Here is an 11,277-nt window from a genome sequence, read left to right as displayed (position 1 = left end):
TTCTAATCGCTCGCTATCGCAAATCGCATGTATGTATAAAGGCTCCCCTCCTTGACTTCTGCCGATGCGATATGGCGATCGCTCCTCCGCCGTCCGATCAGTCCCGACGATCCAACGGCCCACGTCCATCCCGATCGCTTCGCTCTCATATCTCCCGATACCTCCTACCAACAGATCTCCGCCATCCATTCATTCGATCTGACGGCATTCGCTCGTTCTACTCCTGCAAGTCGCCCGCATGTTAACTCGCGATCACAGCGGTTTTCCTCCCGTCCCATCTGCCACGCGTCATCGCCTGAATGGAATCGCGCAGCTTTGTACGATTACCGCCTAAGCTCCAAAAGCGGTGCGATACATACCGCTTACCGCCCACTCGCCCGTCCCCCGCTCGTTATCTCCCGTGCTACTCTTCCGCCCGATGGCCGTCGGATCTGTCCGCCCGCGATCCGACGGCTCACGTTTGTCCGCTCCCGTTTTCTCCCGATACCCTCTGCAAAACGATCCCCGCCGTCGATCCACGCGATCCAACGACTGATTTTTGTCCCCGTCATACTCATGCCTCCGCCATACTGCCCATGTCCATAGCCTGTCCCGTGCATCTGAAGGAAGAAGGTGGCCAGTATTCAGCTCTCGGCGAAATAAATCCTCAACAACCGCATTCAAAAGAAAGCATGGCCGAGGAAGAAAAGTACAGAGCTCGAGCAGATAAACGCATTTATCAGTTATGGAGCTTCACTCATGCAACACTCCACCTGCTCGAGAAGGACAGCAGAGCATCCGAGAAGGTCAAATTCGTTCATTGAAGCAGACAGATCGCACCAAAGACTCCATCAAGCAGTTAAAGCGATTGGTGCTCCAGTATGACCCCTCTGCGCCTAGAATAACAAAATATCTTTGTAATGAAACTCTATATATACCCAGAAAACAGATACAATCAGGGTTGATGGTTGTTGTTTTGATGTAAGGTTCAACTTCTGGAGACTATAACTACTTTGATACTTGCAGCATCTGGTCTTCATTTTCAGCTAATACAAACTTCTTTTTTTGTTAATTGCTCACTTTCCATTTCTACTCTGTTCTAGGTTGTGCCTATTATGCATTTGTTCATGTGCTCTTGTTATTCAGCATTAGAGGGGCTGTCATCCCACCTCTGTGTTGAAGTCTAGTATGTATCATTGAATGTGTTATGCAGGTTTCTGTTTATTTAGTGCCAGAGATCTGTCATCTTGTCTATGCATTAGGAAATAGATTTGCAGACCTCTTTACTGGTTGCAGCCGGCCATCACATGGTCTTGTGCATCTGATGGTGTGGTCAGTATTCTCCATGTTCACCTAATCCTCAAACTGTGAGTAATTGGTGGTCTAAAGCCTTGTAGTCTGGGGGTGTTCACCCATGTCTGGAGTTAAGCATAGTAGAAGTGGTTATCTGGCTTGGACAAGCATCATTCCTTCCACCATCCATTTCCAACATTTTGTTGAGTTTGTAATGTTCCCGAGCATCTCTGAGATACAACCTAGGAGAGTTTCTTGGGGTGATAACAATAACTCTGGCCACTTATTTCAACTCACTGAGAAGATATACAAATGGTAACTTTTACAATTTGGTGGAGGAACTCGCAACTACAATCAGTTATTTTTGTTATATCTATTTCAGTCTTGTTAAGTATTTACAATAAAAGAGGCACAACTTGAAATAGTGATGTTAAGCATGGCCTCCCCAAATTCTCTCGATTCCAGCCTTCTGCTCAGGACTAAGTTTGGAGGGAAATCTAATTTCAAACTTGATTATGAAATTTCCTTTCCTGCCATGCTCCTTTGCAATGGGCATTCCCTCCTTAGGAATAATCTTTTCATACCTAGGGTATATAATGTCATTGAAAGTAAGATTTAGTGTCTTCCCACTCAATGTTGGAATTGTGATAGAAAATCCTATCAGAGCTTCAACCAAGCTTATCTTCTGGACAAGCACCAAGTCATTGCCTTCTCGTCTGAACAAATCATGCGGCCTCTCATCAATCACAAATACCAGATCAACATCCACAACTCCTAACTGCTCATTCCCTTTCTCTCGAAATGTTATCTTAGTCCCTTTCTTCCATCCTAGTTTTATTTCTATACTCAAAACCTCTTGAATGGTCACAGTCTTGCTGCATGCATAAAGACAAATGTCATTTCTCATAACAAAAGAATAGGAAAATATCTACAACTTACTACTAATGAAAGAGAGAAAAAAATACCCACCCACTGCCATTCAGCACATCCCTTGAAATCTTCATCTTCCTAACAACACCATTCTATAGTTCTTCAAGGGTACAGAGACTAGTTTTTTAGGAAATACAAAGTTCATATTATTAAAACTTATAAGATACATTCAAAAAGAGCAAACATAATATTGCAAAGTTAGCAAATACATATGATCCATCTATAATACTCAGGGAGACCATATTAGGCCATGCATGAAAAATATTAAATAACACAATTTAATATGTTTAAAAAATGAAGAGTCCAAAGCTCTAAACATATAAAATGAAGAAAAGGAAACTTAAAGAGGAAAACTACCACATTTTGATGTTGTCTCTAGTTCAAAACAAGCAAGACTGTATGAAAATCAACACAAGATCAACACAGAAATACTAAATTATTTTTTTCACAAACAGAAGGATACTACTACGTCAAAGGTTGCATTAGTAAATGCATTACTCTTACACGTGTGATTGAGAAATGTAACCACATAAGATCATATTGCACAGGCCTTGAACTCGGCCACACTTGAACCAACTATATGGACAAAATCATAGTTGGGAAACTGCATACATGTCACTTGTATTTAAATCTCATCCAAATGAAAATCCTCCACAAAAATCAGAAGCTCAACAAAAACATCTTCAGTGCCCCTCAAGTCTCATCCATTCCATACAACACCCATCTTAGAATACAAACAACGAAATAAATTAATATGATTGCAACCAATGGAATTTACATTAATCTGGATATGAATTTGAGTCATATACATATTACAGACCATGCAGGTTGAGGTGAGGTAGTTTGTATTTACCCAAATGAAAAAAAAAGTTCTGAAAGGGTCAATTACTAATACAAATAAGAGGAGAAATAGTGTATACTTAGAATATATTGGATATAATTACAATTGATGTTGTGTATCTATCAATCAATACAATGTATACAACATAAGAATTTCATAATCACCAAATTTGAATACTAATTTTTAGTGAGTGAATATGTGCAGGACCTAAATATAAGTGAATTTGTTAAATGGGTGGGACTGTGGGAGTAATATTTCATTCGGTTGAGTGGATTTCATACATATGTTCATCAGAAGTAGGGCCATTAGATCTTTGAAACCTTCATACGAAGGGTTTTTTATATACAGATTGTTCTATAACAAACAACACTGTGTTTTGGTGGACCCTTTTCATGAAAATGAATTCCGTAGGGAGTCCATGTCTGGAGTCTCTTCATGATATGGCTAGTTCAATTGACTGGAAACTACAAATGTCATATCTGTGTTGATTTCAGTGCTCAAGCCAGTTTCCTATGAGAGGCTCACCATGGGTTGATTATGCATTTGTTGCTGCTAAGGGACTCCATACTTTGGCTCCAAATTATCTTGATTTTTGTGTTGATAGCCATTGCTAGTGCTAATCAAGTGGCTTGAACCTCGTTGTTGCATTGTTGATTTCTTAACTATTCCAGAAGCATTTAGCAACAGTGAAGAAGGATCCATCTTGCATTGCTTAAATATGTCGTTGGAAATGTTAGCATGAGTCTTGAAGATATTATTATAAGAATTTGGTTGGATACCATCGGGATAGAGGAGATTGGAAAACATAGGGAAGTTAGAATTAGGGCCCATAGAATAGGATGGAAGCTGAGCAGCACGATTAGACATTTGTTGTGGGATCTGTGTAGGGTTGTTGTTGGCATTCATACCCATTAGCATATTTTGTAGAAATGTGAAATTTGGAATGTCAGAAGAAATGGAACCCGGGTTTTGCTAAACCTGATTACACACCATGAACAGTTTATCCTTTCAACACCATTACAATATTTTACAACATAAACCCATTGTTGGGCGTGGGATCCCCTAAGGCAAGTTTTGGGTCTTAAAGCCCAAGTTTTGATGAAGTCTGATGTAAAGACTCTGCGATTTTTTGGAGTGGAGTGCGAATTTGTAATTGAGTCATAAGGGTTATCTACCCTCACTTTTGTAATGTAATGTTGGCTTGAGAGTTCTACCCATGGTCCGCAGGCCATGGGATTGTATAAATAGAGCGAGGCTCTAAGTTGTAAAGAGACATCTAAGACATGGAGCAATCTAAGAGAAGATGAGGTCTTGAGTCTAAGTTGAAGTGTAGAGTCGAGTCTTTGGGTTGTAGAGTAGGAGAAGGCTCTACAACTGAGTGCGCAGAGGCCTAGTAGTCTGCAACTGAGTGCGCAGACCCCTGCAGCTGAGTGCGCAGGGTGAGTCGAGTCTGTAACCGTTGGAGAAAATAATAAAGAGAAGTTTCTTATCATTTTGTGTGTCTTTTTCCTATTTTATGCATTGAAGTATATTGGGTATGAATTGCAATTTTATTGTTTATTTGCTGCACGAACTTATATGAATGTGTTGAATAAGAGAATATAAGATAAGTATCTGTTTACACAAAGTTAACTAACAGTTATAAGAAGATAAGTAAGATACGCAGTGTAACTTAGGGAAAGAGCGCAGATCGCTGCCTTAAGAAGCACAGAATCACCTCAGCCCCTGATTAGGGCTGCGCGAAGGCGACTATAACAGAGCGCGAAGGTCTCGCAGGTCAGGGGAGTGCGCGAAGTTACCTGTGCAAAGACATTCCTATTTGGACTAAGTCGACCCCTCAAACATCTCAAGGGTGCAGAAACTTGGTTCCAGCATCCCCCCATACTGCTTCGGGTGAGACCTCAGTCCGCACTCTGCGGGCTGTTGCCGAAAGGGCCAGTAGTACAGGGATTTGTTTGGCTAATTAACTCCAAACTTGGGTCAGGCCCCATCAAGCCAACAAATGGTTCCGTTGCTGGGACTGGAATCTGCATAGAGATGTCTGATGTCACATCACTGGAATCCAACTAAGAAGGAAATTGAAGGCTGGTTGGACAGGAGAATTCATGAGTTCGTGGCACAGGAAAACAGGAATCCATGACTATCAAAAGAAGAGTAGTTAGACTGTTACCTGTATACAGAGATTCGCGAAATCTTCTTCGCATCTTTCCCTACTAATTTGTACGAGTGGATCGCGAAGCTAGAAGATAGCCAAGGAAGGTGGAAACTCGACAATCCTATTATGTGGACCCCAGAGCTAGTGTGCAGATTGGAAGCATCAGAGGATAAGATCGTGCACGTTGTTGATCACTGGCTCGATCGGATCATAGGAGGATTCATTACTAAGTTCGCGGTAGATACTTCAGTCAGCTATAGCGAGGCAGAGCGACGCTTTCTCAAAGGACCGCGAGGTAAGTACGTAAAGTCTATGAACACTTGGATTAAAATGCTACTGTGCAAAAAGTAGATTATGCAGTTACATTGATGTTCAGGGCTACACGAAGTGGGAAAATTTACACAAATGAAGGAAGTGTGGGACTAGAGACTAGCCCCTTGATTCCACCTCTGTGAGGGGACGAGGAAGAGCTCACTAGGGTCTCTCCGCAAAGTGCGATCCATTCGGTAAGGCAGAGGATAATGCGCATACCACCTCCACCCACACCACCATCACCTCCATCTTTGCCCATACCATCTCTACCACCACCACGTTTTAACATGGCCAGCACGATAAAGTTGCTTGTGTTTAAAGGATAGGGAAATGAATATCTGGACCAGTTTTGGTTCATGGTAAAGGCCGTATGGGAAGCGCAGGGAGTTACAGATGATAATATTAAGAAAGCGACGTTGGTTAGCGCTCTGCAGGACCACGTGTTGACCTGGTATATTAAGCACTCAAGTGATAATCCTAATGTGGGAATCACGGCTATCCAAGCTGCGCTAACTAAAGAATTTAGCAGACCAAAGTCAGAGGCGTAGTCGATCATTGGGTTCAAGGAGATCACGATGCTACCAGGCGAGACTCCGTGGGAGCTGGATCAGAGGCTGAAGTGTACGATTCACGAAGCTAATATGACTTTGAGGATGGACAGCATCGTGAATGGTCTGTAGCATCACTGACGCCACATTTGAGGAATGCGTTGTCACAACATAGGTTAACAACTCGGGCAGAAGCTTTAGAAATCATAATGAGGCTACATGAGACTCCAATACAGGATCCTAACTTGGGAGTTCTGCAAATCCACGGGCAGTTGAATTACTTATGCCTTGAGATGTAGAGTCTGAAACAGGATAGGACAACTCGACCAGAAGTGCGTGAAGAAGTGTGGTGCATGAAATGCAAGGGTCAGGGTCATGACAAAGACCACTGCCCGGTGTTCGCAAACTACCTCGTGGGAGGAGGACCGATGCCATTAAGATCGGAAGTGTAAGCATGACCGAGCGCGACGCCTACTCTGTGGTGCGCGATTTGTCAAATAGGAGGAAAGCATGCTATAGACAACTGCCATTTATTGCAGAAGTACACACAGAATTCGCAATAGCTGTTCTGTAATTTTTGTACATTGGTGGGACATGATGAGCACACATGTAGAAGTTATGATCTGATGATGGATATAACCCCCACCTACAAGGTTTAGATCGAAACGCAGGCCCTAGACCAGGGTGCAGGGATGGCGTGAACCGGATTCCAACGGCGCGGATGAGGCCGAGGTGGAGGAGGACCTGGAAGAGGCCATAGATAGCTAATATGTTACAATTGCGGAGGGCTAGGACATTATGCCAGTGATTGTATGAATCCAACGTGTCCATCATGCTTGTACTATACCCTGTTTGATCATGAGACGGAAGATTGTCCTACGCTGATAGCTAGGATACGCGACAAGGGAGCGCTACCACCTTCCCCGACTCAGATTCTGCAAATGATGAGGTCTGAGTCGTGCGAGGAAGAGCCAAATGTGAATATTGTGCTCTGAAGTGGAATTATGATGGGATATGATAAAGGCAAACATCCCGAAGAAAGTACTTGGGTTCGCAAAGTGTTGGTCATGGAATCCCCCCATAGCATGTTTTGGGGCTCAAAGCCCAAGTTTTGAGTGATATTATTGTAAAGCTCCGCAAATTTCGGGCACGAAATGTATGTTAGAGTCATAGGGTTGTCTGCCCTAAGTTTGAATGTAATGTCGGCCTACCCATGGTCTGCGGACCATGTGATTGTATAAATAGAGTGAAGCTCTAAGTGTAAAAGATAGTTAGAAGTAGACAAGGAAGTAAGAGAGAAGTATGAAATATAAGTACATAGCAAGTGTCTAAGGGTATCTTGGGTCATAGTAGTAGGAAGAGGCTCTGCAACTGAGTGCGCAAAGGCCAAGTAGAGTCCACAGCTGAGTGCGTAGTGTAGAGTCGAGTCTGTAACCGGAGAAGAGATTAATAAAGAAAGGTTTTGTTACCAATTATGTGCATCTGTTCTGAGTTATTACATGTTTGATATCATTTGCAATTATATTGTTTATTTACTGCGCGCACTTATATGAATTGTGAATATTGTTAAGTATAACTGAAAGCGTACAAATAAGCTAAGGTAATCAACTAATATCGGGTTACTAGTAAGGACTTGGGTAATAACACTGTTCGGCCCTAGAGTAGGGCTGTGTGAAGGCAACATCTCAGGTTCACAAACAGAAATACTACATTTTTTTTTCACAAACAGAAGGATACTACTACGTCAAAGATTGCATTAGTAAATGCATTAATCTTGCACGTGTGATTGAGAAATATAACCACATAAGATCCTATTGCACAGGTCTTGAACTCATTCACAATTGAACCAACTATAGGGACAAAATCATAGTTGGAAAATTGTATACACGTCACTTGTATTTAAATCTCATCCAAATGCAAATCCTCTACAAAAATCAGAAGTTCAACACAAAAAATCTTCAATTCCCCTCAAGTCTCATCCATTCCATACAACACCCATCTTAGAATACAAACAAAGTAGTAAAGTAATCTGATTGCAATCAATGGAATTTACATTAATCTGGATATCAATTTGAGTCATATACATATTACAAACCATGTAGGTTGAGGTGAGGTAGTTTGTATTTACCCAAAGGAAAAAAAAATGTTTGAAAGGGTCAATGACTGATACAAATAAGAGGAGAAATAGTATATACTCAGAATATATTGGATATAATTACAATTGATGTTGTGTATCTATCAATCAATACAATGTATACAACATAAGAATTTCATAATCACCAAACCTGAAGACTAATTTTCAGTGAGTGAATATGTGCAGGACCTAAATATAAGTGAATTTGTTAAATGGGTGGGACCGTGGGAGTAATATTTGGATCAGTTGAGTGGGTGTCATACATATGTTCATCAGAAGTAGGGCCATTGGATTTTTGAAACCTTCATACAAAGGGTTTTTTATATACAGATTGTTCTATAACAAACAACATTGTGTATTGGTGGACCCTTTTCATGAAAATGAATTCCATAGGGAGTCCATGTCTGGAGTCTCTTCATGATATGGCTAGTTCAGTTGACTGGAAACTACATATGTCATATCTATGTTGATTTCAGTGCTTAGGCTAGTTTCCTGTGAGGGGCTCGCCATGGGTTGATTATGCATTTGCTGTTGTTAAGGGGCTCCATACTTTGGCTCCAAATTATCTTGATCTTTGTGTTGATAACCACTGCTAGTGCTAATCAAGTGGCTTGAACCTAGTTGTTGCATTGTTGATTTCTTGACTATTCCATAAGCATTTAACAACAATGAAGAAGGATCCATCTTGCATTGCTTAAATATGTTGTTGGCAATGTCAGCATGATCTTGAAGATATTATTATAAGAAATTGGTTGGATACCACCAGGTTAGAGGAGATTGGAAAACCTAGGGAAGTTAGAATTAGGGCCCATAAAATAGGTTGGAAGCTTAGAAGCACGATTAGACATCTTCTATGGGATCTTTATAGGGATATTGTTGGAATTCATACCCATTAGAATATTTTGTAGAAATGTGCAATCTGGAATGTCAAAAGAAATGGAACCCGGGTTTTGCTAAACCTGATTACACACCATGAACATTTTATCCTTTCAACACCATTACAATATTTTACAGCATAAGCCCATGGAAATCTCATCCTCCATTTTGACTTGAATGTCATTTTGTACCTCTTGGATGTTGGTTACTCTTCAAGAATTTTTGCATTATCTGATTCATGGTCCTCATCCACATTATCATATACTTCATTTTCATAAATATGTAGTTGATTGGAGCATTGAGAGATACCAAATTCATCAGCAACTGAACGTTGTTTTAGATCCTTTTTGGGGTGACCAAGAGGTGACATTTTATACCTATAATCAACAAAATAAGAAATATAAAAATATAGAATAATATAAAAATACACAAGATATCTCACACACACAGGTTTGCTTATCATTGAAAATTAAAACTAACATTGATCTTCATGGAAGGTTAGGCACATTGCCATCACCAAAATGGAATTTCTTCTATAACAAGGAATATCTCAAATTGTTTTTCAATAACTGTAATGTAGAAGGCATCACGATTCAGGAGGACAATAATCACAAAAAAGGGGATGCACAAAGCACACCATCAGTTGGCAGTTCAAGTGAATTTGGGAAATAGTTTGCAATTACATAGGGGTCTTTTGTGCACCTGCCTTAGACAAATCACGAGACAAAGTTGTTATTGGGATTGACTTGAATGATGGATTTCTTAAAGGCTTCTTAGTTGAGGAGCTAGGCATGCTCATTGATATTTGTCTCTTCCATGTCAATACAAATCGTTTCAGTGGGGTCATTCCTCTTAGCTTCAAGAGTATCACACTTTTAGCAGAGTTGAATGTGAGTAACAACCAACTCTCAGGGAATTTCCCTACTGTGGTTATGGAACTGCAGAGTTTGGTGTATTTGGATCTGAGATTCAATTTCTTTACAGATCCTATTCCTGCAGAGCTCTTCAACAAGAAGGATATGGATGTTATCTTTTTGAACAACAACTATTTTGAAGATAAGATTCCAAAAAACATGGGGAACTGTCCAATGTCTGTGGTGAGATTTGCCAATAACAAGCTGACTGGAAGCATTCCTAGCAGTGTTGGCAACATGGCCCAAAAGTTGAACGAGGTGTTGTTTCTCAACAATGCACTGTCTGGATGCTTTCTATAGGAAACAGGGATGCTGGAACATCTCAATGTGTTGGATGTGAGCTTTAATCACATAGGAGGTCAGGTTCCATTATCTCTTGGTTGTCTTGGTAACATTGAGCAGCTCATTCTGGCTCACAATGAATTTTATGGATCCATTCCTGATGTGATTTTCTCCATAAGGAGCCTCTAGAACCTTACTGTTTCCTACAATTATTTCAAAGCAGAGCGTGCAAGCCGCCCCTCACTTCTACCATCACCTTCACCTCCTGCTGCTCAAGTACCTACTGTTAGATATTCTTCACCACCACCTCCTACTGCTCTCACAGTACCTGCATTTAGATATGAATCCTGATTCCCCACCACCTCTTCCTCCTCTTCCAATTCCTACAATCAGATATACATCATGATTCCCCACTGCCACCTCCAACCAATCTAGTCCCTCCACCAATCCAAAACTGTAATCATCCCCTTCCTCCGCCTTCCATTAACTGTTAAACAATGCAGATACTTTTTTCTGAAGTCAACATAAAGGAAATAATTGTGTTTTGGGCAGCATAATAGTTTGAAGTCTGAACAAAAGATTCAATGTAGTATTTTTATGGAAGAGCTGGCATATTTTCTTTTATTTAAGGATCTGATGGAAATATATAACTAAGAGATGCATGCCTTATCCACTATCTAATGTGTGTGTCTGATCAACTGATAGTGATAACATCCTATTCATTTTGCAAAGTTGATAGGTATATTGCTATATATTAATATGTTGGTCTTTTATAAACACCTAATCCAGGTGATGGCAATTGGTGCCAAACATTAATGGTTCTATGAGTAGTTGGTGCCAAATTGTAATGGTTTTCTGAACATTTTGTTATGTTACTAAAGAAAACTGAATCCAGTGATGCCATTTTGACGCAGAACTGTAATATAAAATATAATACCATCAATGTTCTCATTCTCTTCACCTATCCTAACTGTCATATCCTTCCAAAATTATCTGCCATGACCTGATGAGGT

General features: G+C 40.5%; 2 pseudogenes; one reads left to right on the top strand and one right to left on the bottom strand.

The window, feature by feature from the left end:
• Window positions 1-1,702: 1,702 nt before the first annotated feature.
• On the bottom strand, window positions 1,703-9,438 carry LOC149255530 (uncharacterized; annotated as a pseudogene).
• Window positions 9,439-9,558: 120 nt separating this feature from the next.
• Window positions 9,559-10,615, top strand: LOC149255529 (leucine-rich repeat extensin-like protein 2; annotated as a pseudogene).
• The last annotated feature ends 662 nt before the right edge of the window (window positions 10,616-11,277 follow it).

Source organism: Pinus tabuliformis, chromosome 7 (assembly GCF_031772625.1).
Source record: "Pinus tabuliformis cultivar Carrire ecotype Pingquan chromosome 7, CPIR1, whole genome shotgun sequence".
Lineage (NCBI taxonomy): Eukaryota > Viridiplantae > Streptophyta > Pinopsida > Pinales > Pinaceae > Pinus > Pinus tabuliformis.
This window is presented reverse-complemented; position numbering and strand designations above follow the sequence as displayed.